We start from the raw sequence: 12,212 nt of genomic DNA, 5'->3' as shown, positions 1-12,212 counted from the left end.
GACACTGAAAGATGAACTCCCCAAGTCAGTAGGTGCCCAGTATGCAACTGGAGATCAGTGGAGAAATAACTCCAGAAAGAATGAAGGGACAGAGTCAAAGCAAAAACACCACCAGTTGCAAATGGGACTGGTGACAGAAGCAAGATTCAATGCTGTAAAGAGCAATATTGCATAGGAACCTGGAATGTTCCATGGTTCATGAATCAAGGCAAATTGGAAGTGGTCCAACAGGAGATGACAAGAGTGAACATTGACATTTTAGGAATCAGTGAACTAAGATGGACTGAAATTTGTGAATTTAACTCAGGTGACCACAATATCTACTACTGTGGGCAGGAATCCCTTAGAAGAAATGGCGTAGCCATCATAGTCAACAAAAGAGTCTGAAATGCAGTACTTGGATGCAATCTCAAAAACGACAGAATAATCTGTTTGTTTCCAAGGCAAACCAATCAATACCATGGTAATTCAAGTCTATGCCCTGACTAGTAACACCAAAGAAGTTGAAGTTGAACAGTTCTATGAAGACCTACAAGACCTTCTAGAACTAACACCCCAAAAAGATGTCCTCTTCATTATAGGGGACTGGAATGCAAAGGTAGGAAGTCAAGAAACACCTGGAGTAACAGGCAAATTTGGCCTTGGAGTATAGAATGAAGCAGGGCAAAGGCTAGCAGAGTTCTGCCAAGAGAACGCACTGGTCATAGCAAACACCCTTTTCCAACAACACAAGAAAAGACTCTACACATGGACATCTCCAGATGGTCGACACCAAAATCAGATTGATTATATTCTTTGCAGCCAAAGATGGAGAAGCTCTATACAGTCAGCAAAAACAAGACCGGGAGCTGACTGTGGCTCGGATCATGAACTCCTTATTGTCAAATTCAGACTGAAGTTGAAGAAAGTGGAGAAAACCACTAGACCATTCAGGTATGCCCTAAATCAAATACCTTATGACTATACAGTGAAAGTGAGAAATAGATTTAAGGGACTAGATTTGATATACAGAGTGCCTGATGAACTATGGATGGAGGTTCGTGACATTATACAGGAAACAGGAATCAAGACCATCCCCAAGAAAAAGAAATGCAAAAAAGCAAAATGGCTGTCTGAAGAGGCCTTACAAATAGCTGTGAAAAGACGGGAAGCAAAAAGCAGAGGAGAAAAGGAAAGATATACCATTTGAATGCAGAGTTCAAAGAATAGCAAGGAGGGCTAAGAAAGCCTTTCTCAGCGACCAATGCAAAGAAATAGAGGAAAGCAATAGAATGGGAAAGACTAGAGATCTCTTCAAGAAAATTAGAGATACCAAGGGAACATTTCATGCAAAGATGGGCTCAATAAGGGACAGAAATGGTATGGACCTAACAGAAGCAGAAGATATTAAGAAGAGGTGGCAAGAATACACAGAAGAACTGTACAAAAAAGGTCTTAATGACCCAGATAATCACAATGGTGTGATCACTCACCTAGAACCAAGCATCCTGGAATGTGAAGTCAAATGGGCCTTAGGAAGCATCACTATGAACAAAGCTAGTAGAGGTGATGGAATTCCAATTGAGCTATTTCAAATCCTGAAAGATGACGCTGTGAAAGTGCTACACTCAATATGCCAGCAAATTTGGCCACAGGACTGGAAAAGGTCAGTTTTCATTCTAATCCCAAAGAAAGGCAATGTCAAAGAATGCTCAAACTACCACACAATTGCACTCATCTTACACACTAGTAAAGTAATGCTCAAAATTCTCCAAGCCAGGCTTCAGCAATACGTGAACCGTGAACTTCCAGATGTTCAGGCTGGTTTTAGAAAATGCAGAGGAACAAACATCAAATTGCCAACATCCACTGGATCATCGAAAAAGCAAGAGAGGTCCAGAAAAACATCTCTTTCTGCTTTATTGACTATGCCAAAGCCTTCGACTGTGTGGATCACAATAAACTCTGGAAAATTCTTCAAGAGATGGAATACCAGACCACTGACCTGCCTCTTGAGAAACCTATATGCATGTCAGGAAGCAACAGTTAGAACTGGACATGGAACAACAGACTGGTTCCAAATAGGAAAATGAGTACGTCAAGGCTGTATATTGTCACTCTGCTTATTTAACTTATATGCAGAGTACATCATGAGTAACACTGGGCTGGAGGAAGCACAAGCTGGATTCAAGATTGCCAAGAGAAATATCAATAACCTCAGATATGCAGATGACACCATCCTTATGGCAGAAAGTGAAGAAGAACTAAAAGGCCTCTCGATGAAAGTGAAAGAGGAGAGTGAAAAAGTTGGCTTAAGGATTAACATTCAGAAAACTAAGATCATGGCATCCGGTCCCATCACTTTATGGAAGATAGATGGGGAAACAGTGGAAACAGTGGCTGACTTTATTTTTCGGGCTCCAAAATCACTGCAGATGGTGACTCCTTGGAAGGAAAGTTATGACCAATCTAGACAGCATATTAAAAAGCAGAGACATTACTTTGTCAACAAAGGTCCGTCTGGTCAAGGCTATGGTTTTTCCAGTAGTCATGTATGGAAGTGAGAGTTGGTCTATAAAGAAAGCTGAGCACTGAAGAATTGATGCGTTTGAACTGGAGTGTTGGAGAAGACTCTTGAGAGTCCCTTGGACTCAAGGAGATCCAACCAGTCCATCCTAAAGGAGATCAGTCCTCAGTATTCATTGGAAGGACTGATGTTGAAGCTGAAACTCCAATACTTTGGCCACCTGATGCGAAGAGCTGACTCATTGGGAAAGACCCTGATGCTGGGAAAGATTGAGGGCAGGAGGAGAAGGGGACAACAGAGGATAAGATTGTTGGATGGCATCATCGACTCCATGGACATGGGTTTGGGTGGACTCTGGGAGTTGGTGATGGACAGGGAGGCCTGACGTGCTGCGGTTCATGGGGTCGCAGAGAGTCGGACACGACTGAGCAACTGAACTGAACTGAACTGAACTGATGAAGGGTTGTGATTAATTTAAAGGGAGGCAGATTTTGTCTCAAGGTAGAACTTTCTAACAGCTAGGGCTGTCCCACAAAAAAAAAAAAAAAGTGGTCTATCTGGGGTAGGCAAATTATGCCTTTGGTCCAAATTTAGCCCACCATCTATCTGTTTTTATAAATAAAGTTTTTTTGTAACACATCCATTTGTTTACATATTGCCCATAGCTGCTTTCACAGGCAAAGGCAGAGTTGAATAGCTACAAAACAAAAAACTAACCCTTGAACTTTCAAAGCCTAGAATATGTACTATCTGGTCCTTTATAGAAAAAGTTTGCTGGCCTCTGATCTAGTAATGAGGTTGTGAGATTTCCACTGCAGCAAATGTTCAAGTAGAGGATGGGTCTATCCAGGATGTGAAAGGAATATATTCTTTAAAAGGGAGAAAGGTAAACTTAAAATGTCCTCCCCTCTGGGCAAGACTACAATTATATGCCTCTATTTCTATGACAAAAACACATCATATTTTGTCTTTGGCTGGCAGTCCTGTAATGAGCGGTATTGCTAGTGAAATGGAGCAGGACCCTGTGGGGTCCTCCCAGGCTCAAATCCATTCAGTCTCCCACCCAAGTAGAGGACGGTAACTTCAGGATGAGCACAAGACTCCTGCTACTTCACCACCAACCAATCAGAGGAAAGTCTGCACACAGCGGAAGATAATGAAAACAGACTCTGATCACTTCCCTAAATGATTCTCCCTTAAAAAATTTTCATGGTTGAGCAGAAACTTTAGAGTTGGTTTCTGGACACGAGTCTGCCTTCTCATGGGGTTGCAGCTGCCTGAACAAAGCAAACTTTCCCTTCCAGCTGGGCTTCCCAGGTGGTACAGTGATAAAGAACCAATGCAGGAGACATAGGAAACTCAAGTTCTATCCCTGGATAGGGAAGATCCCCTGGAGGAGGAGATGGAACCCACCCCAGTATTCTTTCCAGAAAAATTCCATGGACAGAGAAGCCTGGCAGGCTATAGTCCACAGAGTCACAAAGTCAGACATGAATGAGTGCGCACACACACACACACACACACTCATCCCATCCAACTAACACTTGTCTCTTTCAAGCAGCAAACAGCCAAACCTTAGCTCAGTACTACTAGTTGTAGAAAAGGAAATCATCGTCTATACAGCCATGGTTTCAGTAATGCACCTGACTTCCTAAATATAGTCTATACTCTAAATAATGAAGGAAGTACATTTTTGATCCCAGGCATCACCATGACACTATCACAGAAAGAAGTCAAGAAAGATTCAACGGAAGTCAAGGGGACAGTAACCTAACCTGTCATTGACTCTGCATTTCCCAACAGACTTTAAATGAAGCTCTTCCTCTAGATCACATGTATTAATCATGGGTCAGCCCTTCAACCTTTGCTATTCTTTATGAGGCTATGTGGTCACAGTGGGGAGGGAGCCACCTATGAGACTACTTCTGCTTGCCTTGTGCTTATTGATTTGCCTCAATATCGCTGGAGGTCAAGTTTCCAAGGCTGTTTTTTCATCCTTTAGCAGGTTTATTTACTAGGAATGAAAAATTCTCAAAACCGAGCACTCTGGATGAAAAAGAATTTCTTTTCAAAAATCTTCCCATTTTCACATATTATAATGACACACCATGAAATGGTTTTAATTTTGGAATAAAGCCACGTGCATACATTTACTTGGTATTTATTAGGAGGGTTGAAATGTCTGCATGCTTCCATACTTTCAATTCTAGAGGATATACCTTTGGGTAGATTAAGGAAGGAACTGCTGTATCAAGAGGAATAAAGGCCTTCCTGCATCCCATTTTTCTGGAGAAGGTGATGATGCAGGAAACTGGCCAACGAAGGCAGGTCTGGGGACAAGGTGCTCCCACCACCACGTCGGCCAAGCTCAGCTGTCATCTCCATACATTTCCCACATCACCAGGTATAGTGTTCTACAAATAAAGGAGGGACCACTGCAAGTCCTAAAAACCCCTCATTTTAAAGTGGTTCCACAGGCTATCCCCAAAGACACTTACTATCCCCTCTTCAATGATCTCCTCACCAACTACATCAAGACTCAAAGATGCTCAAAGATGAAGGCAGCTGAAAAACCCCAAAACATCTATGGTGGAAATTACTTATAGCTGCCATTTACTTTCTAGTGGTCTCATATACAGGTTTCTAGTAAATTCTCCATCTTTCCTCTTGCTTCTCCATGAAATGAATCTCTCTCCTTGTTTACCACGGTTGCTGTGCCAGTGAGCTGCATTCTCGCTCTTAGATTTCTGCCGACTCCTATTATCACTCTGGAGGAACTGGCTGCTTTAGGAGAAAAGGGAAGAAATCTCTCCAGTACTATGTATCTCTAGTAATAGTATAAGGGGAGGGTCGTGTAAGTTATAGCTGTCTGGGGCCAATTGTGCAGACACTTAGCATTTATTCTCTCTTTCCTCTTCCCCACCCCTCCCTGCTCTGCTGGAGGATACCTGCTGTAATAAAAAATAATAGAGAAAACTTGCTCCCATGAAGCCTTATTGAAATGCTCCACTGGAAGGAGTGAAAGTAGGTCGGGAGGGGAAACATTCGGTCAATGGATTTCAGAGTGATGCTCCCTCGTCTTGAACTCCAAGGCACCAACTGGCTGAACCAGTCATTGTCATTTATCACATCCTGTTCTGCTCTGTTCTCTGTGTGTGTGTGTGTGATTCACTCAAAGAGGGTGTAAAATTCCTTAAAGGCAGTCTAATTCCATGTGCTCTCCTTTGGACCTCCAATAGCTCCTAGCACAGGGTCTTCTACCCTGAAGTCACTTGAAAAAAAATTTGTTGCTGTGCTACTTTTGAAGACTGTAAACTAGTTTTGAATGCATTTTAAGAACTATAAAAACTTTTCAGAGTAACCAGAACACAAAAGAGAAGGGGGCAGATTTTAAAATCCTTCCTTACTGGGATAGACAGTATGATATTACTCCCAAAGCAAATATGTTGGGGAATTAAAGTTGTAGATGGAGTTAAGGTTGCTAATCAGCTGACCTTAAAAGAGGGAGATTTTCCTGGATTATCTAGGTGGTCCCAATATAATCACAAAGGTCCTTGAAAATGGAAGCAGGAAGCAAAAGAGTTAGTGTCAGAGTGATGTTATGTGAGACTCTGCTAGCCATTGCTGGCTCAATAGATGGAAGGAGACACAAGCCGAGCAATGTGGGTAGCCTGTAGAAGCTGGAAAAGGCAAGAAAACAGATACTCTCTAGAGCCTCCAGAAAGAAATGCAGCCCTGCAGATTCCTTGCTTTTACCTCAGTTCTGAACTTCAATAAGTGTATGCTGTTTTAAGCCACCAAATTTATGAAAATTTGTTACAGAAGCCATAAAAAAAAAAAAAAACAACAGATTCAACTCTCCTTAGCTTATGCAAAAGGAAGAGAATATCGAGGCATTTTCTTCCTAGGAGCTTCTGCCTTGAAAAGGGCCTTCAGTCCTGGTTGATCAGAACGTTTCTAAGTGATAGAGACTAAGAAGGAGTCAAGTGACTATCAGGCAAAATCTTTGGCCTCCAAGGCCCTTGCATGTTTCAGGTAATAACTCTTGTGGAAGGAAGAGCCAGCCCTGCTCTTATATGAAATGAGCACTTGCCTCTGTAGTGTTATTTCATGGGAAAGGATAAGGTTTCCCACCCTACTTCCCTAAAAGAATCCCTCTCGCTTCCCCACAGGGAAAGTAATATCATAGCCAGCTGAATCTCATTTCCTTGCTTTCTGTAAGGAAATCTTATATCTATGGATATCAAGGGTCTAGTTTTCACAATGGAAAACCACTTGCTGTGGTGCCTGCCCAACAAATGTCACTTGATATTGGTGCCTCCAAACCTGATAAGCAGCAGACACTGCCAACGAGATAGGCTCAGAGCCACTGATACTGGCTGGAAACACAAAGGGATGTATGAAGATGTAGGTATTTTCCAACCAGGGAGGAAAACAGAGGGAATTGGGCTCCAAGACAATCTTTGCTAATATCACAATTTTGCTTACTTTCAACACTTAAAGGGGCAGGCTCCCCAATTCGGTCTTTATCAAGTTGATGAGGCTGGAAAGGCTGCAAAGGCTGCCCCTATTACATCCTCTGAGTGAAACAGGAACCTCCAGGGTTCTTATAATTGTTCAGCACTGAGGTCCAAGTGAACACATTTATGGGAGTTGGCCCGTAGCCCACTTCTTATGAATACACATAAACACACCTTTTATTGCTCAATAATGCTTTCCCTTTTGGAATTTTTTATGAAACAGTAAAAAAAAAATGGGGCTTGTATTTTAATTTTTTAAAAGAAGAAACCAGAGAAATACCAAAATCTTCCAAATGGGAAATTTTCTTGCCTGCTGCCCCTATCAAAAATGATTTGTCAAGGGACTGGTTGAAGCTTCAGCATCAACAACTCAAGATATTAATTTGGTCCAAGTCCAACTAACTGACTTGCTCTCCAGACTGAGTTTCTGCATTCCTCTTTATGAGCCCAACCTCCTTCTCTGGGGTGCTTCAGGTACAAGGCAGAATTCATCAGCTCTAGATGCCTATGGGATGTGCTCCCCATGGGCTCTGTTACAAACCAGTATTCTCTCATCTTGGTTCCTGTCCAAAAGTACAAGAAGTTATTTGATACATGTACATCATCGCCTTGCTTCCTTGACACCATGAGTCCAAGAACTTTGTGACCCCTACCTGGACCACTGCAAGAGCTTCCTACATAGTCACCCAGCCTCCAATATCTGCATTTTCCAATTTATATAAGCACACTGCTGTCATACTAATCTTAAAGGAGAGACACAATCATATTGCTCCAGCTTAGATGCTCCAATAGTTTCCATTTTTCACCAGTTTCCTCCACCTGGCATTCAACCTCATACAACCAGGCTCAGAATCCCCTTTCCAGATGTAGCGATCACTAGTCTCTTTCATGCATTCTGCACTGCTGACAATCTGGATAATCTGGCACTCTGCAGTGTACTCTACACATGCCTTTTTTCTTGCCACTTTGAGTTCTTTGCTGCAAGCCACACACAGTGACTTTGGTTACCTTGGAAGCAAAGAGATGCACTGGAAAGATGTGTGGAAGTTAAGACTCTGAACAACAAGACACAGAAAGGACAACAACCAGAGATATTCAATGGGGTCCTCAGTGGCAGGAACCGTTGGACAATCTCTTGGGGCACAACCAAAGTGAGTAAGTGAGCCCCAGATCTTTGAGTTGTTTTTTTGTTTGTTTGTTTTTGCTGTTCTGTTCACATTACAGCTTCAGAGAGCATCAAATTGACCTGGCTTTAGCTGTAGGCAATCAGAGCACCTTGATCATTTTACAATCACTATCCAATGGAAGAAGAGAATTTTTCAAAAGTAAATTAAAGCATTAGTACCAAACAAATGAATAATAGAGGCCTGAAAGTCAAAAGCAACAAATACCTACAACATATTATCTCCACCTGGAATGTTCATTTTCTATCTACTGTTCCCTGCCCATTCTCCAAGACTCAGTGAGACATAATTTTGAAGCCAAAACACATCTCTCTTGTGAATTTCCAGTTCAGAATGTGCTCCTTTCAGTCTTCCTTACTTTCTTCCTTCTTTCATAGTTTTTATGTCATAACTGCTTCCTCACTAGCTCTGTGATAATAAAAGTCACATCCCCTCTCTGTGCTCCAGTTTCTGGATCTATAAAAAAGTCAAAGTGTTAGTCACTCAGTCTTGTCTGACTCTTTGCGGCCCCACCCTCCTCTGTTCACGGGCTTCTCCAGGCAAGAATACTGGAGTGGGTTGCCATTCACTCCTCCAGGGGATCTTCCTGACCCAGGGAGCAAACATGGGTCTCCCGTATTGCAGAGAAAGACTAGAGATCTCTTCAAGAAAATTAGAGATACCAAGACCATTTCATGCAAAGATGGGCACAATAAAGAACAGAAACAGTATGGACCTAACAGAAGCAGAGATATTAAGAAGAGGTGGCAAGAAGACACAGAAAAACTATACAAAAAAGATCTCCATGACCAAGATAATCACGATGGTGTGATCACTCACCTAGAGCCAGACATCCTGGAATGTCAAGTCAAGTGGGCCTTAGAAGCATTACTACGAACAAAGCTAGTGGAAGTGATGGAATTCCAGCCAGCTATTTCAAATCTTAAAAGATGATGCCATTAAAATGCTACACTCAATATGCCAGCAAATATGGAAAATTCTCGCAGTGGCCACAGGACTGGAAAAGGTCAGTTTTCATTCCATTCCCAAAGAAAGGCAATGCCAAAGAATGCTCAAACCACCGCACAATTGTACCCATCTCACATACTAATAATGTTCAAAATTCTCCAAGCTAGGCTTCAACAGTACGTGAACAGAGAAATTCCAGATGTTCAAGCTGGATTTAGAAAATGCAGAGGAACAAAAGATCAAATTGCCAACATCTGTTGGATCATTGAAAAAGCAAGAGTTCCAGAAAAACATCTACTTCTGCTTTATTGACTAAGCCAAAGCCTTTGACTGTGTGGATCATGACCAACTGTGGAAAATTCTTCAAGAGATGGGAATATCAGATCACCTGACCTGCCTCCTGAGAAACTCGTATGCAGGTCAAGAAGCAACAGTTAATACTGGAAGTGGCAAAACGGACTGGCTCCAAATTGGGAAAGGAGTACGTCAAGGCTGTATACTGTCAACTTGCTTATTTAACTTATATGCAGAGTACATCATGCAAAATGCTGGACTGGACGAAGCACAAGCTGGAATCAAGATTGCTAGGAGAAATATTAATAACCTCAAATATGCAGATGACACCAACTCTAATGGCAGAAATCAAAAAGGAATTAAAGAGCTTCTTGATGAAGGTGAAAGAGAGTGAAATGTTGACTTAAAAACTCAACATTCGGAAAACTAAGATTATGGCATCTGGTCCCATCACTTCATGGCAAATAGACGGGGAGAGAGTGGAAACAGTGACAGACTTTATTTTCTTGGGCTCTAAAATCGCTGCAGATGATGACTGCAGCCATGAAATTAAAAGACGCTTACTCCATGGAAGAAAAGCTGTGATCAACCTAGACAGCATATTAAAAAGCAGGAACATTACTTTACCAACAAAGGTCCACTTAGTCAAAGCTATGGTTTTTCCAGTAGTCATGTATGGATGTGAGGGTTGGATGATAAAGAAAGCTGAGTGCTAAAGAATTGATGCTTTTGAACTCTGGTGTTGGAGAAGACTCTTGAGAGTCCCTTGGACAGCAAGGAGATCCAACCAGTCAATCCTAAAGGAAATCAACCCTGAATATTCATTGGAAGGACTGATGCTGAAGCTCCAATATTTGACCACCTGATGTGAAGAACTGACTCATTGGAAAAGACCCTGATGCTGGGAAAGATTGAAGGCAGGAGGAGAAGGGGAAGACAGAGGATGAGATGGTTGGATGGAATCACCAACTCAATGGACATGAGTTTGAGAAAGTTCTGGGTGTTGGTGAAGGATAAAGAAGCCTACATGCTGCAGTCCATAGGGTCGCAAAGAGTTGGACACGACTGAGCTACTGAACAACAATGACTGTATGAGTAAGGATTATCACAGATGTTCCATGAAACAGGAAAATAGCTTTCCTTGATCATTCTGTGGTTCTGAGACAGTTGGAAATACAGCTCCAGTTCTGTTCTTTGACTGTAATAGCCTGTGTCTGCAGGAGATTTTAAAATGTGTAATGAAGAGGAAGGAAGAATGGCAGTGTACAAACATCTAGAAATTTAAGGTGACCCATATGATAGAAAATGGATATCCCCAACCTTGACCTAGTGACCAGTTCTGTCAGTGTCCCCCTTAGAAGTCATTCTTGGTTATACTTTGTGCAATAGTTAGGGATGTTCCTTAGGCAAACTCATCTCCCTTGGTTACCACTATGGGTCTGCCATCTATGAATTTATCTAAATCATATTCAAATCTATCTGTATGTTTAATCTATGCCACTTTCCTCTTATATTAAAGTTTTGATTTAAATCTCACCTAAAATGCTAGGGAAGAATGAGAAAAACCTCATCCTTCCAAAAGAGAACTAGAGTAAGTTCCATTTAAACCATACCTGTGCCAACCACCAACAGCTTGGGCCAGGCATTTGCCCTCCCTGTCTCACCCTGATCCATTTAAAACTGACAGAATAATCTTCAGATTAAAGGTTAATTAGATTTTTAACTTTTTCTTGCCACTCAGAATATAAAGATTATATAAATATTTCATCTTATTATAGATTCTAGATAAGACTCTTTTCTTCATTTGATTAAATTCGTATTCCTCCCTGACCCATCCTTTGTCTTCAACACCATAATTTTTTTTACACACTTTAGATAATCCCTGTATTACCACAAAGTGTGGGTATGTAGAAGAGGTGAATTACACTACTCTAGGAGGTGAGGTTCATATCCTGTTTATCATATGTATGTCTATTCACTTTGAAAATTTCCACACAAAATGTCTGTAAAGTGTCTCAGGGAAGGACTACCTCTTTCTACTTTATACAAAGATATTTAGAAGATAAGCCTGGCTGGATCTGAAATATCTCTATGTCTCTTCCAACTTTATCCTTGAGTCTTTTAATTAACTTACATTTATTAGGTAGATTCAAGAAAGCTCAATGATATTTCAGCTATAATATACATGTAGTAGTTACCTCCTGCATCAGACTTCCTCCTCAGAGCAGCATTTCTCCTGGAGCTGGTTTCTGAGGCCCAGCACTTCCTCTTCTAGCCTTGGTTCTGGGTCCATAAGATACATACCTTAAAGCAGGTCTGAAAATTAATCAGGCTTCAATGTCTTCACTCCAGATCCCTCATGTCTGGCATAGAAATCTGTCTCAGATTGAGTGTGAAGATACCAGGTAAATCCCTAGAGTAGCAATTAACAGTATCTTTTATTTTCTCCTCAAAACGAGATTGTCCCCTGGAATTGACTCCTTCAGGGCACTGAAGAGTTATGTTTTTAACCCTAAGAGTAGAGGCAAGAAAAACATCTCTTGTTCCGTGTTTAGATTTAATATTTCCCGGTGGATTTAAGAAAACCACTATTATTTTGCTCCAGGTATGTATAAATGTGTGCACACACAAATTCAGATCATCAATAAAAAACAAGACAAAAATTTTAACAGGAACGGTCATCACTTCACAAATTTGGGAGTCAGAATTCTCAGGATGATGCAAGCAATCATCCGTCAAGTATTTAAAGAATTCTTACCC

Source organism: Dama dama, chromosome 19, assembly GCF_033118175.1.
Source record: "Dama dama isolate Ldn47 chromosome 19, ASM3311817v1, whole genome shotgun sequence".
Taxonomy (NCBI): domain Eukaryota; kingdom Metazoa; phylum Chordata; class Mammalia; order Artiodactyla; family Cervidae; genus Dama; species Dama dama.
Note: the sequence above shows the minus strand (reverse complement) of the source record.